General features: G+C 46.5%; 1 protein-coding gene across 3 annotated transcripts in view; it reads left to right on the forward strand.

The window, feature by feature from the left end:
- Ttc7 (tetratricopeptide repeat domain 7) overlaps nucleotides 1-22099 on the forward strand; it is a 137019-nt gene that overhangs the window by 68211 nt on the left and 46709 nt on the right. The window lies entirely within an intron of this gene.

Below are 22099 nucleotides of genomic sequence, written 5' to 3' on the forward strand. Positions count from 1 at the left end.
TTCCATTGTTCTCACCTTTTTCCATTCTGTACACAGTCTCTCCTGGTACTTCCCCACACAGGTCTCCTTCCCAAGCTCACTTACTCTCACCACCTTCTTCACCCCAACATTCACTCCTCTTTTCTGAAAACCCATACTAATCTTCACCTTAGCCTCCACAAGATAATGATCAGACATCCCTCCAGTTGCACCTCTCAGCACATTAACATCCAAAAGTCTCTCTTTCGCACGCCTGTCAATTAACACGTAATCCAATAACGCTCTCTGGCCATCTCTCCTGCTTACATAAGTATACTTATGTATATCTCGCTTTTTAAACCAGGTATTCCCAATCATCAGTCCTTTTTCAGCACATAAATCTACAAGCTCTTCACCATTTCCATTTACAACACTGAACACCCCATGCATACCAATTATTCCCTCAACTGCCACATTACTCACCTTTGCATTCAAATCACCCATCACTATAACCCGGTCTCGTGCATCAAAACCACTAACACACTCATTCAGCTGCTCCCAAAACATTTGCCTCTCATGATCTTTCTTCTCATGCCCAGGTGCATATGCACCAATAATCACCCACCTCTCTCCATCAACTTTCAATTTTACCCATATTAATCGAGAATTTACTTTCTTACATTCTATCACATACTCCCACAACTCCTGTTTCAGGAGTATTGCTACTCCTTCCCTTGCTCTTGTCCTCTCACTAACCCCTGACTTCACTCCCCAGACATTTCCAAACCACTCTTCCCCTTTACCCTTGAGCTTCGTTTCACTCAGAGCCAAAACATCCAGGTTCCTTTCCTCAAACATACTACCTATCTCTCCTTTTTTCACATCTTGGTTACATCCACACACATTTAGGCACCCCACTCTGAGCCTTCGAGGAGGATGATCACTCCCCGCGTGACTCCTTCTTCTGTTTCCCATTTTAGAAAGTTAATACAAGGAGGGGAGGATTTCCGGCCCCCCGCTCCCGTCCCCTCTAGTCGCTTTCTACGACACGCGAGGAATACGTGGGCAGTATTCTTTCACCCCTATCCCCAGGGATAATATACATATATATATACATACACACACACACACACATACACACACATACGCACATACACACACACACACACACATACATATATATACATATGAAAAATGTAAGAAACAATTTAGAAAACAAACTTTTAGCTTAAAATGAATGAAAAAATGAATGTCACATAATGGTTCAACCTCTGGCTATGGAAAAGGAAATGTACAATTTATTCACACAAACGTCAATAGCAGTTCTCATCAATTTCACCACTGTATCAATAAGCTTCAATGTCTAAGCTACATTTTTCTCCAACTTCACTATTTTCTTGTCAAAAACACCATGCATGAAAACTATCACTCCAGTAACACAACTATAAACATTTACTTCCCCTTTAAAAGTTCTGGGGAAGTCTGTCTCGATACACTGCGGCGAGGCGACGCGACGCTGACACAATCACTGTCACAATATCACTTCTGCCTCCTCAATTACAATTACCCAGGACTAGTTTCTGTGAATGAGTCATGTTACACAATAGCTTTCCAAAATGTTCGTGCACTCTAAGGTTGTGTTATTTTCACAAGCAGGAAAATTTAGAATCCTTTGGAGTGAGAAGCTCTTTGAAAAGACTTTATTCTCAGTGATAGTTTAGATTTAAGAAGTTATATGGTACTAGATAATGTTCAGTATGGAACCACACGATTGTAAACCTCTATCCCATTACATTACAAATAATCAGTTACACACACACACACACACACAGGTTCCATCTTTCTCTTACCATCCTTTTCCTTTGCTCTCCCTATTTCTCTTTCACCGCTTTCTTGCTCTATCGTTTAATGTCTTTCTCTTTCTCTCACCATTGTTTCTTTCTTCCCTACTTTTTCTCTTCCTCCAAGCTCTCATCGCTCCATCACTCCCACCCTGTTTCCCTTTCTCTTCATCCCATCTCGTCTCTTCCCCTCTCCCCTTATCCCCTCCCCGTCTTCCCTCTGTTTTCATCCGTGGTGCCTTCTCTCCTTTCCTTTCCCCTGCTTCGTATCCTCTCCTTCCCCTCCTGTCTTCCCGACCCCACTCTTTCCTTTCCTTCTTTTCTTCCTTCCTCATCCCCCAGCTTCCTTTCCTGCTATCCTCTCTTGGCTGATACTTGAATAACACCTCAACATCTCTTTTAGCATTTTGTACTGTATTATATCCACGCTTTGATAATTAGGCTGGCTTTTCTAACCGAAAGCCCAGCATTTGAATGTGACTAAAGAATAAAGCAAATGCGACACAATAGATTAGTACATGATCTGGCTTGCTAAAGCTCAACGTACCGAAGTTAATCGAACTTTCTTTGTTGGTGTTGTAGCGCGACTTGTTGATCATCTAGTGTGGAAAGGTCGTTGTTTGTGATCATCATATCTAGTCTTCAGTCAAATAAGACAACGTCCATAGCTGACGTGCAGGTTTGCACAAGTTTTGGGCTGTTTGTAGGTTAGGTGTCGGGACTGTTGGGTGTGTGCAGCCCCGCGCCCTCTTGCCTTTATCGCCCCAGTTCCATCTTTTTGGTGGCGGAGAATTTTGCTCTTTGAATTTACTGTTGATAAGATTTTTTTTGCAAAATTTAATGATGGAGATTCTTCCTCGGCGTATGTCGCATAGCAGGGTCACATTTCGAAGCCGAGAGTTAAACATTTGTTATGTAATTACGAAAGTTTTTAATTTACTGAAATTCATCACGTCGTTTCCGTAGAATTAAGACGAAATAGAAAAATTATCATATCTTGTACTTAATAACGGAGGGCTAGGATAGCCTTCTAAAGCTCATGTATAGTATTAGCGCAGCATTTTATAATGCTAAGGTAAGGGACAGCACAGGAGCAAAGTGCATACATACGTGTTGCAGTGCTTCATATCTTGGGTAGCCCTACGCTGCTGGGGAAGAAAGCATAATAGACTTCCATCGCAGGTTTATCGTGAAATATTATAGTCCTTCATATTTCAGGTCGCTACAGTTCTCATGTTAGTTACATAACCGGTGTTACGTGCACTCGTGTGTTTTATCAGTGCTGGGTGCTCCAAGTAATCAGCTAGGTTCCACCTGTGGGTACAAAACTTGCCATGCCTTGTTCTTGGAGTACTTCTTAGTTCGTGGCACAACGAACAGCCCAGGTGGAGCGTAAACCCCCGGCCGTATCCCAACCCTGGCTTCTTTTATACTACAGTCTCTCCCATTCCTCAAAACCTCTTTGGCCACTCACAACCCCCTCTCCCTTTAGAGCCCTTCACACACACACACACACACACACACACACGGGCATTCCTGGAACAGTTCACATGATGACACCCTCATGACTTTTCTAGCTTTTTATGTCCTCTCTTACCTCACATTACCTCTTTTACCTTTCTTGCTCTAGATGCCTACTTTCACCCCCTCATGACCACCCCTCTTGTCCCACGAGATTCCCCATGCCTCTCATGTCCCCTTTGACCCTCATAGCCTCTCTTGTTCCTTAAATTCCCTCTTGCCCCTTATGGCCTTTATCACCACCTCCCATCTTGCCTCTCATGCCCTACGTGGCACATCTTACCCTTGACGGCCTCTGTAGGGTTACTTAGTTTAGTGTTACTTAGCTGCTGTTGTGATGCTTAGTTTGTCTTTGTACAACTTAGCTTGCATTAACGTTGCTTAACTCACTGCAGTGTAACTCAACTTGCCTTACATGTTGATAGACTTGCGTTGTGTTACTTATCTTGCCTTCATGTTACTTATCTTGTGTTACTTAGCTTGCCTTCATATTACTAATCTTGTCGCTGTGTTAGTTAGCTTGCTGTAGTGTTCCGTGTGCTCCTGGGGGCGAGGGTGACCCGGTTATAACGCATCCCCTCCGTGACGTCGTCATTGATTAAAGCCATTTCAACCCCGTTCATGGACTCTGGAACAGCTGACTCTGCCCTCGTCTGCTGTGCCTGGTTGGTTGGTCATTCTCTCTCTCTCTCTCTCTCTCTCTCTCTCTCTGACATAAGAACATATAACAATACCTGAGTATCTACAGCAAGGTTCTCTTGAGTAGACAGAGTAATCATCTCGGCTAGAGAAATATTAATCAGCAGAAAACGCTTGGTGAACAGTTATTTGAAAACAAAGATGGAAAACTCCATTGAGGGATTATCAGTAATGACCAAAAATACGAAAAACAATATGCTTAGCTGCATAGCTAACAGAAGCTAAAAGTGTTGACTATAAAACGGGGAATACGATGCTGTCTTTGCAATGCCTTCTTCAGAATTCATTTGGAAGACCCTGTTTATTTCTGGTCATCAGTTTGTTCAGAGACGAAGGGAAAGCTGAAATAAATGCAGAGAAGAGCGGCAAAACGAATTCCTTCGTTCAGAAATAAGCCTTATGAAGGAGTCTAGAACTAATTCTCTGTTACAATAGCGCAGATTTCGAGATGTAATAGTTTTCAGAATTTTGACAGCATGATATACGACAATTTCTTCACAGGAGGTAGAGATTAAGCGAGCAGAAATGACGGAATTCAATGAAAGAGGAAGAGATATGGTTGCGAGTGTGCAAAAGTCTTCTCATCTGTAGAGTGTAGGACATTGAAATGAATTACCACCAGAGTTGTCAGCTCGTAGTGAATGCTAGACAAGTACTTCATTGATATTTGTTGTCAGTAAATAGACCTGTTTCAAGAAGGAAAAACAGACATATAGATTGGTTTGATTTTTTCTCGCTTCAGACTTTCAGAATTAAGCTTTCCCCACGGAGAACCTTGCAGTGGGCAGAGTAGGGAGGTTTTCTCATTTACACTTTCCTACAACATTCCCATGGCATTATACTCTTTTTAGTCATGGGAAGGAGAGAGAACAGAAGACCTGATGGTTTATGACGTAGTTATCTGCTGGAGGACAATAGTATTAACCTATGAGGATAGCGACACGACACTTAAAGCAAAAGGCTTCTACCTACCCACCACTCCCCTCGGCACACCAGCTGGTAGGAACATACCTGTGAAGGAGCATCATTTATTATGTAGTAGTTTATGTGACATGGAAGTTTTATTGGAAAAGAAAAATTGAAAACATTACAGCTCATCTAGACGTGGGTAATGTGGGCAAAAACTATTTTAGAGCCGATCATCTCAAAAAAAAAAAGAAGGTACGTTCATATATTCTTGTCATTCTTGAACACTCTCATCCACAAACAATTCATATCTTTAGAGTATTTGTTTATCCATGATTCAGATGTACTGACAGTCTTTGCCTTGTTGGTATCTGAGGGCACTTTGCGATCATGTTTGCAGTACATCTCATCTGCCACCTTCATGCTATTATTTTGAGTCCTTGTATCACTGTGTACGAGGAGAAATTATCATGAGTTATGTGGTCAGAATTATTTTTCAATCGTCTATTAGATCTTCTCAAAGTCTAGTTTTTTCTGTTTGAGGAAATTATATTAGGCCTCTAAATCTCTCTAAATTTTTTTTTTTCTGACTGACGGACTTAGTTTTGTTTCTCTTCTTTGAATTTAGTCTAGTTTTTGTGTAAAGGATGGTGGTAGTAGGGGGAAGGGGAGGGGGCAATGAGCCCAGTACGAGAAGCTATGGGAGAGCTGTTGTGTTAGGGGCGGTCTAGGATGAAGGTCAGCACCAGCAGGTCTGGGGTGGTGATAAGGAGAGAGAGAGAGAGAGAGAGGGGGGGGGGGGAGGTAAAGGTCATTACCGTACCTGAGCATGTCCGAACGGGACCTTCGTCACGTGGAACCTTCATTCACGAAGGGTCACCTGTTATTTTGCCCTGCGCCGCCGCCTCCTACAATATTACCTCCTTGCCCTTCTCCTGCTCCTGCTGCTCATGTTTAAATCTCCTCTTTTTCTTGCATTATATCTTGGAGGTTGTAGTGATGTTGTGTTTCGTGTTATCTTAATGGTGAATTTGTGTCATCTTGTTCTCTCTGTGTATTGTGTCGTGTGTTGTATTATTATTTTTCATGGTAGTGTTGTGTTTGGCTTTCCTTACCCCGATCTTTCGTCACTCGTCTCCTATTGTTGTGATGTTGTCTTGATGATGATGGCTGACTTGTGTAATCTTATAACGTTGTCTTGATGATGTCTGGCCACTGTAATCTTATAATGTTGTCTTGATGTGATGATGATGATGATGATGACGTCCGCCTCGTTCAGTCTAGGTCATTTTGTCTTCCCTAGGTCATTAGTGTCGGGTGATTTTCCTTTTTACTCGTACAGTTATTGCGTTAACGGGCGGCGCTACTGCTTCGCCGCCCTTGTCTATTTTTACACCTGCATTTTGCGAGGGAAGGTGCACGCGATGGTGGCAGCACGCTAGCAGCACCGATGGGAAGGGCTGATGAATCAGTCAAGGAAGATGTAAGTGGGATAGCTGAGCTGGGAGGGCATTCACATGATGAACACTGGACAGTACACCGGCAGGGTAGTAGTCGTCGCTCAGGTAAACAAGGCTCACAGAGATTGTGTTGCTCATGCATTCGAATGGAAAAAAAGGACGATCCACTTCTAGAACCTGCGCAGGGTGTTTCGGAGGGCGATGCAGCCATGATGTTTGTCATGGCTGGACACTGACTGCTGTAGACTGAAGGTCTGACTTTGTCTGACGGGTGTACAATGTTGTGAGGACACTGCCTGATGACACTATCTTGTGCCACGACACTGCCGTTCGAGCACTCCAGACTCAGCACTGAGGAGTGGAGACTGACCTTAAAGGGCTGCTTGTTGATTCAGCGTTTGGCTTCACCGTTGCCTGGCTTGGTTTGAAACGCATATCCTCACCATCCCCAGGTGGGGAGGATGTACCTTCGTACGTCGGGGTGGTGCCAGGAGTGGAGGTTGGTGCGCGTGGGGAAGGCCACCTGCTCAGAAACCTTCATCCAGATGGCTGTAGGGCAGAGGCATAGCGCTGCAGACACACCAGTGTGACATGTGAAGGAAAGTTGGTGTATTATTGAAAAAGCAAAAAGAGAATATAAAGAATATATATATATATATATATATATATATATATATATATATATATATATATATATATATATATATATATATATATATACATTAGATAGATATTATGGCAATGAATAGAGATGGGTTTGTATTGCCTCGGTCTTATAACGTATAGAATGGGGAATGCATCTCAGGATCCATCACCCATTAACTGGTAACATCTTACGAAACTCAGGAAGAAGAAGAAGAAGAAGAAGAAGAAGAAGAAGAAGAAGAAGAAGAAAGAGCCACCAGTAAGACTGAGAAAAACCCCAACATATTTCTAGTCGTGTGCAAAATTCAGTTCCAATCAAGGATCTCGAGTGCCATTAGCTCATTAAGAAGAGAAGAGGCCTCATACACGGCCGACAGCCAGGAGATTGAGTGAGGTGACGGTGAGGGAAGGAGTGAAGTTTAGTGACTCAAATTTCACATTAAAGATAGAAATCACCCCATCGACTAGCTATGTGGCCTGTGTGACATGACCTACACTTACGGATCTCCTTGTCTGTCATCCCTTATCCGTACATGGTACGCCACCGGGCGTCGCACGATATAGTCAGTCCATTTCGTTTTACATTGTCGTCCGTCAGTCTGTCCATCGTCCGATGTCACGTTTTGATTTGCAGCCTATCCTCGTTCTTAACTTAGACACGTCTAAACCGGAGCCGCGTGAAGCTTTTTAAGCGTTTGGTTCCCGGCATGTAAAGAAATTATTGGCGTAAGATCCATAGATTGCTTGGATTTTTGCGTACCTTATACCCCGTATGAAGAGCTTTAACCAGTTAGGAAGTTATCCTGCTTCATAGCTTAAAAGAAAATGATACCTTTGGTCGTACATAATTACTCAGGCGACGCAAGTGTTCACCAGACCACCACCCTTTTTCTGTCACACGCAGCTGAATTCGTCGCCGGGTCAGAGGATTTCGAGAAAGGGCCACCAATAGCACAATCATTCAATCTGCTCTAGATACACACTCCTGGAGCTTTCTCTCTGTTTCTAGTTGCATGAAACGCCGTGAGCACAGCGCTAAGTAAACGAGCACAAAGAAACAGTAGTCTCCGTCGTGATCCCCTGGCCCTACCCCATGAGGAAGAAAGCTGTACTAATCATAGTACCGACCAACAACACTTGACATCAAGAATCATTGGTATTTCCAAGAGAGTCCTACGTAATCTAGGAAATATGCCTTCATACTGTTCTTGATCACTGCGATGAATTGGTCGAGACGTTAGAGAAGAAAAGAGTAATGATGTGATATACACAGACTTTGTAAAAGCCTTTGGCACACGTGAGATCACTATGTCATAACGCATACAGTACGTAAGATGGGAATAACTGGAAAAGTGCGAAGATGAATACGTCATTTCTCATCTACCAGATCAAACAGTGTTGTGAATATGGCAGTTCCAAGAGACTCCACCTTTAAGAAGGTATGTTCTCCCGTGAGGGGCTGTACTTGCGCCTCCGTTGTTTCCTTGTCTCACTTCGAACAATAACTTTCAACAGAAGTAATAGTTCTATACCATCCTCTGTCGATGATAACACAATAAGTGTGCAAATCTCATCGGTAAAAGGTACTGAGAGATTGCAAACTCCCAGACCAAGAGCTCTGGTGGTGGACTGATGATAATAAGTTTCAACTTCTTTGTAGGGAAAAGAGAGAGAGAGAGAGAGAGAGAGAGAGAGAGAGAGAGAGAGAGAGAGAGAGAGAGAGAGAGACTAGTACATAATGACCAGTCAAACGAACGCCGTCATATGTCAGAAAAATCATGTAGAAAAAAGAAAAAACTGGTGAGTAATAGCGGCTGATGACTTTAACCTTCAGCCATCACAACAGAGCAACAGTTGCCTCTTCACAAAAGATGGCCGGTTAGATTTTACGGACCTTCAGGTCAAGAGAGGTAAAACCTTTAATGACGCTCTTCAGGCCACTTTCACTCCCTCCCCCACTACAATACTGGTGTGTGCTGACGTAATCTTTCAAGGCTGGCGGACTGGCAGTGTCAGAAATGGTGCAAAGATGTTACGCAACCGCCATCGACGCTGATAAAAGATTTAAATCCAGGGAATGACTGAAATCACTGGGGCAGGGGAAGCATATTATAATGTTTTACTGGGGAAAGTCCAGAAAGATTAGTTTGCCAGCCAGTCTGCACTTGAAATCAGTTCCCCAGTGGCATTGGAGGCATGAAACAATCTAGTACCAGTCAAGTGGGAATGTGCAATAAGCAGAATAAAACATTCCGAAAGCTCGAAATTATATAATTAATTGTCAGTAGCCACTGGAAATAATATGACGTGTTCGTTCACCGTAGGAAGAAGAAAAAAAACGACCTGCAGAGTGTGGTGGTAGTGGTGTAGGAGTGCGGGCCGCAGTGGCCTGAGTGTAGGACTAACACCACCTCCGGAACCATTAGAAGGCAAGGTAAGAACCCACACCCAAGCTGAAGGTGTCGAAGGCCTTCCACGCCAAGGAAAGGTACACTTAGAGACTGAGACCGAGCTGTGGGCTCAGTATTCCGAATCCATTGGAAGATATAAGTAAGATGTATCATGTAAGAGGTGTGTTGGGATTGAATTTAGCCATCACGGGAGAGACGAAGTGATTGTGCGACATTGTGTCGTGTACATGCGTTTGGAACTTGTCTACACATCGACGAAAGAGAGTGAGACGAGAGCCGAACTCTGGGTGACTGAGCCAGCGATACAAAAGCACAAGTTTATGGCTCAGGTCTTGGTGTTTACGCTTTGGCGAGGCTTGATGAGGCCTGAGGTAAGAGAGAATGGGTTGGGTGAAGGAGGGGAACGTGTGGAGAACTAGGGGTAGGGTGGATGGAGGCGAGATAGAGCAGACCGACCGCTCCACACACACAATAGGGACTGGCTCTCAACGTAACCGTCCCCACCAACTACCCATACCAGGTGGCTGGCGAGGACCTATGGTGAGGCGAGTGGGAAGCCAGCAGTCATAAAATAGAGATGGTGGAAAGAAAATGGTCTTAGGTCATTGGCGGCCGTTGACTGAGGCTTGCACTCACTAGGACAAACCAGGAAAGCCATGTCTAAGTTAGATATCAATTGTCATTATTATTATTATATATCCTCCTGGACCACAGTTACAAGGTTCCGCAGTGTAGAGGCAGCCTTCTAATCAGGATTTAGGAAATGATGGACTCCTTTGGAGCCAGAAGTTGCTAGAGGACACCATACTCAGTAAACAATGATACAGCTTCGCCAAAGGTGACTTTCTGCCCGCGGTGTAATCATGAGGAGCCAATGCCTTGGGTAGGAAAGTGTTGACAGTACATAACGATACGCTAAAGTGATGGAAGCGGAGGGTGGTGGAGAGGGGAGGTGCGACCAACAAGTGGAGGTGGTGGTTCAGGTGTGCGTGTCCCGGACGGGGTGTAATTAGCAAGGGGGGAGAGAGGAGGGGTGAGTGTAGCAGTCAGCTGCGGCAGTGAACCACTGACCCTCACCCCAACGCATCACCACCTCCCCTGCCATTTATACCGCCCGGCTCACCTCCACACACACACACACACACACACACACACACACGGAGACACAACCACACCCTCCAGGTAACGGCATTAGGTTGGCGGCAGTCGCTATTTTGGGGTGTGAACAAGTTCAGTAAGAGTTTATAGAGGATTCTGAAGGCTGAGGTGGTCATTATTAACGTGTGGTGCTGGTGTGTGTGTGTGTGTGTGTGTGTGTGTGTGTGTGTGTGTGTGTGTGTGTGTGTGTGTGCTGGGCCTGGGGACTTGCGGTGAGGAGGAAGGCGATGGGGGCACTGAGGAGAGGGTCAGATGAAGGGAAAGTGGTGGAAGGGGAACAAGTGGCAGGGAGAGGGAAGGGAGAGGAATGAGAGGCTGTAGGTGAGGGATGGATGGGATGTACCGTCCTCTATGATGGAGGTGCAGCACTTCATTGTATGAGAGGAGTTAAGAGCGTGGCCTCAGGGCCGGACTCGTCCGTCTACTGGAGTTCAAAGTTCAGTTTTCTGATACGTAAAGTATTTATTTCTATGTTAATTGTGACGACACGAACAACTGAATTCCCCAATCAAGACCATCTCATTAACGCTTTATACATGTATCCTGTCCTAAGCCAGGTGCCCATTTTATCGACCAGCCCATGAAAGAGACTTGACCCCTGTCAACCCGTGAATACTCCACGGCCAGCAAGGCTAACTGCTACACCACAGACGTTCATATCAACTCATTCCTAGACTTTGTGTGTATCTTGTACCATTAGAGATGCTACTGTGTATTGCTTCTGTAAAAGAGAAACGGCTTATACACACAGATGCTACATAAATTCAGCGATGTTATATTATGTGGAAAGACATACAGCGCAGGCGATAAAACCCAGTACCGCAATAAGATGATGACAATACATTGTGCTTCCCAGGAAACCGTCTAGAAGGATCGGTAGGAAGTAACATGCGACAGTTCACTAGGGTCACGGATGCCATACAAGAGCTTGCCCATACAGATTAACCTCTTCACTGGTTGTGTGAAACCTGCCAAGCTCGTTCTGTATAACTGTGTTCTGCTGATTTCCATGGCTGTCGACGTTGAGTGAGTGTCACATTTTTGCTTTAACATACGCGGTAAAAGAAAAGGAATGGTTTTCTGGTGCGTCGTGTTGAAGGTGGACGGGAAGTGCATACAGGTATCTTTCATTTTGAGTGTGCGAGTGGCGCTCATGGCAGGGAGGTGGTGGCAGACGGCTGGCATCACCTCGGGCGATGGATGGTGCAGGGGTGAGAGTGGCACTACATAGTAGAGTCGGATATGCACAGATAGTGATGCTTCCTTACACCACGTCTCTCTCTCTCTCTCTCTCTCTCTCTCTCTCTCTCTCTCTCTCTCTCTCTCTCTCTCTCTCTCTCTCTCTCTCTCTCCACCTCAGGTAAGTCAGTCACTGACTTCCATTGGCAGACTACATGAAAGCTCCCCATTACTCTAGTCTGCTGTATTCAGGCTATGAGGTTCCCAGCCGTGTTCCTCAGCTCGTGATAGTTTCCTCCCTTGTGCCTCATTTTGATGCTTGGTTTAGCTTCGTGTTTCCTCAGGTGCCCCAGACTCAAGCCCACCATATGGCCACTTGTCCCGAGTGTGAAGATCCATCACTGTGTGTGGTTGACAGGTTCTCGTTCCTGGCCACGTTGGCGCAGGACTTTCTCCTCGCGGTTTTCTGAAGTATTACCGCCTTGTTTTATCTCCCAGGCTAAAGTCAGTTTCCTGAGAGTCTTCTCTCTCCTGTCATGTAAGTCTGTGTTCATGTGTCCGTCCGTGTGTGCACCTCTCGTGTGTCTCATCGTCAGTACGTGTCCTCCAGCATGTGTGTCTCCGAACCTTGTCCTCCCTGGGTGAGTGTCGTGTCAAATCTGCCCGAGCCTGTGTTTCCACTATTCTGTATCTCCTTTTGTGTATGTATCCGTATGTGTCTCTGTGTGCTCGTGTCTCCGTGTCAGGGTCGGGTTAGGAATATCCGAGGGCCCGTGTCAAGGACCCTGAATAATGGTGGACCAAGGACACGAACACGGGCTGGCCAAGTCAAGGTCGGAGTGGCACGGGAATAGCCCGCCTGACCTGCCAGTAGCTGGGAGGCTGAGGTTGGCACGCTAAAGGTGACGGGCATGTCAACTGCTGTCAGGGCCATTGTCACGCTTCCTTATGGTGTTATGGAGCAGCATTTTAAGTTGTTGGTTTCGCGGTGTGTACGTCTTGGGCCACACGTAGTGTGGGGTGGGCTTGGATTGTGGGCCGTAGACTGTGGGGCTCCTGTTGTGTGTTTTGTTCTACATCCACATTCGTCGTCTGCCGGCGCCTCCTCCGCCCACCAACAACACCACCCACCGGATTGCGCCGTACAAGGGCGCCTCAACTCCACACTGCTGCACAAACCTGGCGAACTCTCAAGTAGCAAATTTTGATTGACCGTAATTTGCTTGGACTAATGTCCTCCTCCCCTGGCACGGAGCGAGGTGAGGCAGGAGCTTAACGCCCGCTTATGACCACCAAATTGACGGAAGACTAAGCCTGGCTGCGTGGGTGAAATGGTGACTACGTGGGTGAATTGGTGGCTACATGGATGAGTTGGTGGCTACGTAGTTGAGTTGGTGGCTACGCGGGTGAGCTGGTGGCTACGCGGGTGAGCTGATGGCTACGTGGGTGAGCTGTTGGCTGCATGGGTATGGCTGGACTGATGGTAACTGAACAGCCATACACAAGTGGGAGGGCCTGGTGGGTGTATGGTTGGACCTGGTGGGTGTATGGATGGTCCTGGTGGGTGTATGGATGGTCTGGTGGGTGGTAGTGTTGGCTAGTGGTATTGGACCTTCGTGATGCGTGCGATATGCGTGCACACCTCTGACATGTTCGTGTCCACCTCCTCACGTAACACGTTCGCACTTGTCTTCGTGGTATACTCCAACTGTTTCATGCACATGCCATTTTGTTCTCTACGTCGTAGGCTCGGATTACGCAGAAAAGTCCCTTATCGAGGCCAGGACTTTCAAGAAGTTTGGAAATTACCAATGAGGTACAGTCGTAAGAAGGAAATGGTTGAAACTTACCGGTGTAGTTAAAGAAACGGACATAACAACGGCTCACCGTTGTGTGGCTAGCTGTCACATAGTAATCATGTGACGCAGTGGCTTACTGAGTATTACGTGATCTAGCGAATGCCGGGGGCACAGAAGCAACCAGTTCTCGGAAAAGAAAACCAAAATAATACCTATACGAGGGGGAAGAAAAACCAAACTTTCGCGGCGTACACAAAGTAGTTTGTGAGGGTCATATTGGAAGAGTTAATGATTTAGTTTGCTTTGGACTCAACCCTCTTAAGTAAGTTTGTATAATTATAATCTTGCCAGGGCCATAACCTGTCCAAATATGAGTTTGTACATGCAGCTGTAAGAAAGAAGTTGAAGAATGAAGCGTTGAGCCGTCAGTGTGTGTGTGTGTGTGTGTGTGTGTGTGTGTGTGTGTGTGTGTGTGTTTGAATCTGATCGTCGGTTGAAAAACGTAAATTGTTGATTACACAAAGTTAGGGTGTAGGAGGCAGGACAGAACCTTGAGGGACACGGCTGTTGGCAGGGAAAGAAGCAAGCAGAAGTTAATTCGTCAGTGATTGTCCGGCGAGAGATATGAAAAAACAGAGTGAGGGAAGAAAGGCAGTAAGAGGGTACTGAAGATCTTACCGCGCTGCAACACACGCTGTTATGTGAAGGGCTACAACGTAGGATTTCCTAGTGTCTCAGAAAGGATGCCGAGACACCAGGAAGATAGGTAAGGATATTGCTCATGGATCTAGCCACGCGGAAGCCATCATGAGGGCCAAAGGTGAAATCTGAGGTTTAAGGTGCTTGAGACAATGGCAGCAAAGGAAATTCGAAGAGTGAAAACAGTACAAGTCAGAACAACAGGACGATAGCTGGAAGTGTGAAGACAGCCAGCCTTCTTGGGGACAAGTTGAAGCAAAACTTGTTTTCCAGACAGGAAAGTTTTTGTGTCTAAATAGAAGCGGAACAGACGAGGAAGCGCGGGCGGAAATTCAGAAGCACACTCCTTCAGAATATGAGGCGGGATGCCATCTTGTCCATACACCATCTTCGTGTCCGGGGTGGGAAGTGCTTTTTCCACTGTGCGAAATAAAGTGCATCAAGGGTGTGAGGGAATGCTAAGAATTCATCCAAAGTGGAGGTATGGGAATAAGGAGAACTAAGAAGACATTGCTTTGCCACTGGGAAAAACAACTATAGTACTACCGGAAAGGAAAAGCGAAGAAAGTTGTTAGAAATACGTTCGATAAAAGACCAGGTAGACGCCATCATTGGAAGAATAGGAGAGGTTGTCTTTTCTTCTCCGGATACAGGAACGCTTCGCTTGGCCAATCTAACGAAAAATCAGCAATGATATCGGGCGGAGTTAAAAGGCTGAGTGCGAGTTCTGTGAAAGATTTTCTAATTTTCGGTATGTCTGGTCATCTGCCCGAACGGTATCAGAAAAGGAATGCATGAACCATTTACTGGAAGGAGGGGTAGTCTTAGAGGGAAATGGGTTGTATGCTTCCGTCCCCGCAGTAATAACTGCTACACACTCAGCGGAGATAGAAGATTGTGCAGCTGTACTGTGGAAGAACAGGTGTAAAAACAGATGCAGACTGTTGAGAGAGTGGCGATGAGGGTCTGAAATACTTGGTAAAGTGGGTGATGATTTTTCTTAAGGTCATTGAGATTGGATGAAGCACCGCATCATGCACAGGGCAGTCCGACACACGGGGCCACCACCCCCCGTGCACCGCGTGAGGCACTCCAACCTGCAGTGTAACTGTCACGGCATTCACACCGTGGACCGTGCTCGACCGTAACATAGAATCAGTCTTATGAAGCGTTCATGTAACACACAGAGGCATGAAGGATGTACCTCTCTCTCTCTCTCTCTCTCTTCTCTCTCTCTCTCTCTCTCTCTCTCTCTCTCTCTCTCTCTCTCTCTCTCTCTCTCGTCACGGGAGGAGGGCTCTGACCCGACGCTGATATTGACTTGTGACCCGGTGCGGAGGTCAGTTGACCCTGATCCAACTTCCCCACAGGGTTTATGGATCGGCCTGTGGCTCCCTCTCACCAGTGATGATCATCATTGAATGTCATTAGAGAAGAACAGGTTTATGCACATGTGAGTCCCCAGATATGACAGTTGTAGTCACGCTGACCTTAAAGGGTTCCAGAATGTTGAAAATCCCAATTTTGTTGATGAATAACAAGGTATGGTAAACCACTAGTCCCCCGTGATCATCATGTTCTTGTTCAGCAGTGTTCAGCGGTTCGTAGTTTGTTCACCGTTGAGGCTATTGGGAAGGTGATGGCTCAAGTACCCCTGGACAGTGATACGTATTGAACAACATCTGAACGAGATTACTACGTGTTAACTCTCCTCCTTAACGTAGTGTAGTGACCTTGTCGCACGGGCACAATCTCATGACCCCTCCTTATGACCATGGAAGGGAGTGACTGACCAGATCTCCTCTGGACCCCTCGAGTTTGAATCTTGGTCATAAGGCCCTGGTTGAAGTGTCTGACCCCCGTCTCATTCTCCAACTCATTCATGGGTTTGCTTAAAATATGAGAGCTGACCTTGTGACCTTTACCGACCTTTGTGTCTGGTCTTCTCAGGATACTGGTTGGTTTTGAACACCAGAACTTTTGGACCTTAGCTCAACCATGGTCTAGTCGTTCCTTGGCTCTATATGACTTGGACCTTATGTTGTGGAATCCTGATCTAGACATGGCCGGACTTGCTCAGGTACCCTATGCCCGTGAACTGACCTTATTAATGACCTTACTACCTGACTGTGAGATGACCTGTGCCTCACAAGGTCTAGCCTGGTGTTGTGGCTGTCTAGTAGGTCATCGTTAAGTATACCCTGGCTAGTTCTTGACTAGTTCCCCACCATGTGAGTATCTCCCGGGTGCCACTCCCTCCCTTTCCGTGATGTTCACTCCCTGGTGCCCCTCCCTCCCTTTCCGTGATGTTCACTCCCTGGTGCCCCTCCCTCCCTTCCCGTGATGTTCACTCCCTGGTGCCCCTCCCTCCCTTCCCGTGATGTTCACTCCCTGGTGCCCCTCCCTCCCTTCCCGTGTTCACTCCCTGATGCTCCTCTCTCCCCTCCCCTCCCGTGTTGCTCACTCCCTGTTGTCCCTCCCGCACTCCCTCCCTCCCTCCTGTGTTGTCCTCCGCCCTGCTCCTGTGTCTGAACGTCTCGATCGATGGCCGATATCCCGATATACCAGCCTCCCCCTCCCTCACTACCCCCACCCTCTTTAAATCGCGGCTAGAAAAATAAGTTAGCGATAACATTTATCAGTAAATAAACCTTTTCAAGAGGGATAAACACACTTTCTTATACGAAAGGTCAACCTCATTGGTCTCAGGTTTGAGTCTTACCCCCAAGTCACACTTTCCTATAAACCTTCCATGTCGGTATATATATATTCTCTCTGTGCGACATGGTGCACCTTCTCAGCTGTTCACCGGCCGGGGAATATGTGAGAGGGTGTGGTGGGTGGAGGGTTACAGGAGGAAGAGGAGGAGGGGGAGCAGCAGCAGCGGTGGCGGCGGCTTTACGATCCTGTCTCTGTCACAAATGGGAGGATTGGGAACGAGCGGTGCTATTTCTGTCCTCCAGCATACAATCTGGTCACAGATCATCAGCAGGGCTCCCGTTATTTGTCTTTTCCCCCCCATGTACCCCTCTCACTCACTCATTATCCCTCCCTTGCCTCCTTACCTCCCTCTCTCCCCTCGTCCTCCTCTCCACTTGCCTCCTTACCTCCCTTTCTCTCCTCCTCCTCCTCTCCCCCTTGCCTCCTTACCTCCCTCTCTCTCCTCCTCCTCCTCTCCCCTTGCCTCTCTCTACCCCTCCCCCATGATTTTTTTTCCTCCACCCCTCTTCTTATGAATCTCTCTCTCTCTCTCTCTCTCTCTCTCTCTCTCTCTCTCTCTCTCTCTCTCTCTCTCTCTCTCTCTCTCTCTCTCTCTCTCCTTTTCTCCCTTTTCTTTATTCTTTTCTATGTCATTCTTATCTTTCTCTTTTATTTCTTTCCGTAATTATCTTCCTTACCTTGACCAGTATTGGTTCCAGTTCCCCCTTTAACCCCTCTCGTCTGCATCCCTTTTCGTCCCGCTCCTCATGTTATTCTCTCCATATAATGCTTCTAGCTCGTGAGAGTTGCTTTCCTTGAAAACCTCAGTACAACGACTATTTTCTTTTTCTTGCTGAGTACGAATCTGGAGTTGAAATATTTTTTAGGGGCCACTAAGGCCTATAATTAAATGATTGCATCCAACATTACGTTACACCCTTTACCACCCCCCTATCCACGGTCCGCTCCCTCCCACATTACCTCCCCTTCTACAGTCCACTCCATCCCACATCACCTCCCTGCCCACGATCCGCTCCCTCCCACATCACCTTCTGTCTTCAGTACACGTAGGAGACTCGGTGCCTCTCAAGCGCCTCTCTTCGTGCCCCCTCGTACCGTTGGGTCAACATAGGATTCCTGTATTTCCAGCCTGTGACCCCGCTGTCTGGTGGGTTCCGTGGCGAACCCTAAGTTGCTCTGAACCTCCTCTACCTCTCACTCGTACTCCTCCTAAGATCCTTAAGATCTGAGGAATCTTGGTATACGTACAATAACCGTATGCTAAACTGAGGCAGGATTCATGCGGTGAGTAATGATAAGATCCTCCGAGAGATGATTGAATTACGTCCAACCAGACGAGTGTGGCAGTCAGCCACAGTGGATCTTTTGAGTTGAGCGCGGCCCTGTGGTACGCCAGGCCAGAGGTGGAATTAATGTTTCCCCAGTTTATGGTACGCTGACGCTGGTTAAGTCTGTAAAGTTGTCCTGAAATGACGTTTTCTTGTCCTGATCAAGTTTAGATGACGTTCTCAGAGACTCTCAAATGTTATACTTTCTTACGTATACCTTTGTTTGTCTAGTACATTTGCGATAAGTGTACCATTTTTTTCCACCATTTTTTTTCCCTCCGTGCATCGCGGGAGAAAGCACGCTTCTCTGGTGCTTCCTGAAATATATCAGTTTTTCCCTCTGCCTGATGTAGGTACTCCATAGTGAGTAAGTGATCTTAACTGACGGCTTAAAGCTTCTTAATGGCTCTCTCTTGTTCCATAAGTGGCTTTACCTGCAGTTTACTCCTTTTTTTCTTGGCCATTAATCCTGGGCGACGGACGGTCCTCAGCTTCTCTTTGGTTTTTATTTTCCTTATTTTATGAGTCACTTTCTCCGTCACGCACTCAAAACTAATCACCAGTTTGATAATGTCATTGATAATCTGGTTTGTGTGGCGCTAAGGCCATTAGGTAGTTAGCTCAATATGTTTGGTTTCATGTTACGACTTGTGCTGACATTTACATTCTTCAGGATTTGTACTAAAAGAGCTTTTTTTTTTTAAGTTCGTAGATATACTGGGCCATTATGAAGAAGTAGTTCCTATTCTCATATGACCCTTTAGTAAAACACCTACAACACAGCTGCTTCCTGTACTTGAACAGGACGTAACCACTTCCATTGTCCTGGAACAGAGAGTAAGGTAGAGCCAAGTGATGACATGCTTGAGAAGAGAAGGAAGCACTCGGTGATTTAGAAGAGACAGAATATGGCCTCCAGATAGTGTGGGGAGGAAGACGGGGTCGCTGGACGCCTCAGACGAAGACCAAGCCCACTGGATGAGGAGAGGAGAGAGGGTGGAATGACCGTCATCGTTCTTGCTTCGTTATGTGTTCTCAGGCAAGACGCAGCCACTTGATGTCCTGCAGCAGAACAGAGACAGCCGTCTGGTGCCCTGGGACTGCCAGGAAACAGCGGACTCGTGCCCTGAAACAGCCAAGACACGTTCTCCTGGGGCTGCCAGGACACTTGAATACGTCCACCTGGTATCCTGGAACGAGACAGAGCGACTAGGTCCTGGTCTGCCCTGGAGACGTGGCACCAAGAGTGGAGGGTCAGCCTCGAGAAGTGCTGGTGCGGAGAGGTGGATAGGAGAGGGTGGAGGGCGGGGGGGTTGTAAGGGGGCGCCCCTGGAAGTAAGCGGTTGCCATGGTAACGGCGCATATCACAACAACAGAGCCAAGGACTGTAGCTCCAGCCTCCACGTGCTGGCTAATTGGTCCCCAGGACGGAGCTGGGGGGAATGACGACTGGGGTAGGGGGGGAGCTGTCTCACCGGTCTCCAGGCTGGGGCTGGGGGACGGTGCTTTCTCGTTAATTAGGGTTTTATTGGATATATTTGGTTTTTATACTTCTGACTGTCATGGAGAAAGGCTCTGTACAATCCTCAGTGTTCATAGAATAATTCTGGGTCACCATAAGTGCAGGACATGGGCGTTTTCTTAGCTAGGCTCACTAGAGAGGTAATACAGATATATACTTACCTGCAGCATTTGATTATGTATCTTCAAAAGGTATTTTAATTCTTTTTTCATTAAAATTATTCTTATAGAATCTCGGATGTAATTTAAGAACGCTCACACAAATGAACGTTCTTGCATACGCGCAGTAGTTTCTGTGATACACTCTGGATAACTGGGAGAGACGTCTACAGTGTTGCTGCCTCGCCACGTAATCTTTTATACATGCCTCGTGTGAACATGTGTGTGTGTGTGTGTGTGTGTGTGTGTGTGTGTATAACGAATACGTTGCGTGTGGTGTGTGGTGGTAGGAATAAGGAAGGGACTGTGTGTTGGCCCTGTGGGATGCCGTCAGCATACACGATAGGATGGCCCGTGTACAGGCAGTTGCCCGTGCCGGGCCCAGGCACCGCGAATAAATTCCATAATACACCCACCCTCGGTCTTGGAGCCAACTTCTAAGGGCGGTGGTGATCTGCACCAGCCTGGCCTCCCTCAGGATATTTCCTTTCGCCTGACCACATTAGCCACGGGGGGGCAGTCTGGCGGGAGCAACACATGATGCAGGGCGCCCTTGTGTGGTGGCGCCATGGACAGATGACTTAACAAGCACACCAGTTAGAGCTGGTGCTTATTGAGACCAGTGTCTGGTTGGCTTAACCCCCCTCCCCATCTTAGAACACGAGCAGTACAAATACACAGACACAAATACAAAACACACACACACACACACACACACACACACACATATATATATATATATATATATATATATATATATATATATATATATATATATTATTTTTTTTATTATACTTTGTCGCTGTCTCCCGCGTTTGCGAGGTAGCGCAAGGAAACAGACGAAAGAAATGGCCCCCCCCCATACACATGTATATACATACGTCCACACACGCAAATATACATACCTACACAGCTTTCCATGGTTTACCCCAGACGCTTCACATGCCTTGATTCAATCCACTGACAGCACGTCAACCCCGGTATACCACATCGCTCCAATTCACTCTATTCCTTGCCCTCCTTTCACCCTCCTGCATGTTCAGGCCCCGATCACACAAAATCTTTTTCACTCCATCTTTCCACCTCCAATTTGGTCTCCCTCTTCTCCTCGTTCCCTCCACCTCCGACACATATATCCTCTTGGTCAATCTTTCCTCACTCATTCTCTCCATGTGCCCAAACCACTTCAAAACACCCTCTTCTGCTCTCTCAACCACGCTCTTTTTATTTCCACACATCTCTCTTACCCTTACGTTACTCACTCGATCAAACCACCTCACACCACACATTGTCCTCAAACATCTCATTTCCAGCACATCCATCCTCCTGCGCACAACTCTATCCATAGCCCACGCCTCGCAACCATACAACATTGTTGGAACCACTATTCCTTCAAACATACCCATTTTTGCTTTCCGAGATAATGTTCTCGACTTCCACACATTCTTCAAGGCCCCCAGAATTTTCGCCCCCTCCCCCACCCTATGATCCACTTCCGCTTCCATGGAAGCGGAAGTAGATATATATTATATGTATATAATATTCCCTGCGTGTCGTAGAAGGCGACTAAAAGGGGAGGGAGCGGGGGGCTGGAAATCCTCCCTTCTCATTATTTTTTTTTTAATTTTCCAAAAGAAGGAACAGAGAAAGGGGCCAGGTGAGGATATTCCCTCAAAGACCCAGTCCTCTGTTCTTAACGCTACCTCGCTAACGCGGGAAATGGCGAATAGTTAAAAAAAAAGAAATATATATATATATATATATATATATGGTGGGTATGTATGAAGGAATAGTGGTTCCAACTATGTTGTATGGTTGCGAGGCGTGGGCTATGGATAGAGTTGTGCGCAGGAGGATGGATGTGCTGGAAATGAGATGTTTGAGGACAATGTGTGGTGTGAGGTGGTTTGATCGAGTAAGTAACGTAAGGGTAAGAGAGATGTGTGGAAATAAAAAGAGCGTGGTTAAGAGAGCAGAAGAGGGTGTTTTGAAATGGTTTGGGCACATGGAGAGAATGAGTGAGGAAAGATTGACCAAGAGGATATATGTATCGGAGGTGGAGGGAACGAGGAGAAGTGGGAGACCAAATTGGAG

Source organism: Panulirus ornatus, chromosome 13 (assembly GCF_036320965.1).
Source record: "Panulirus ornatus isolate Po-2019 chromosome 13, ASM3632096v1, whole genome shotgun sequence".
Classification (NCBI taxonomy): Eukaryota; Metazoa; Arthropoda; class Malacostraca; order Decapoda; family Palinuridae; genus Panulirus; species Panulirus ornatus.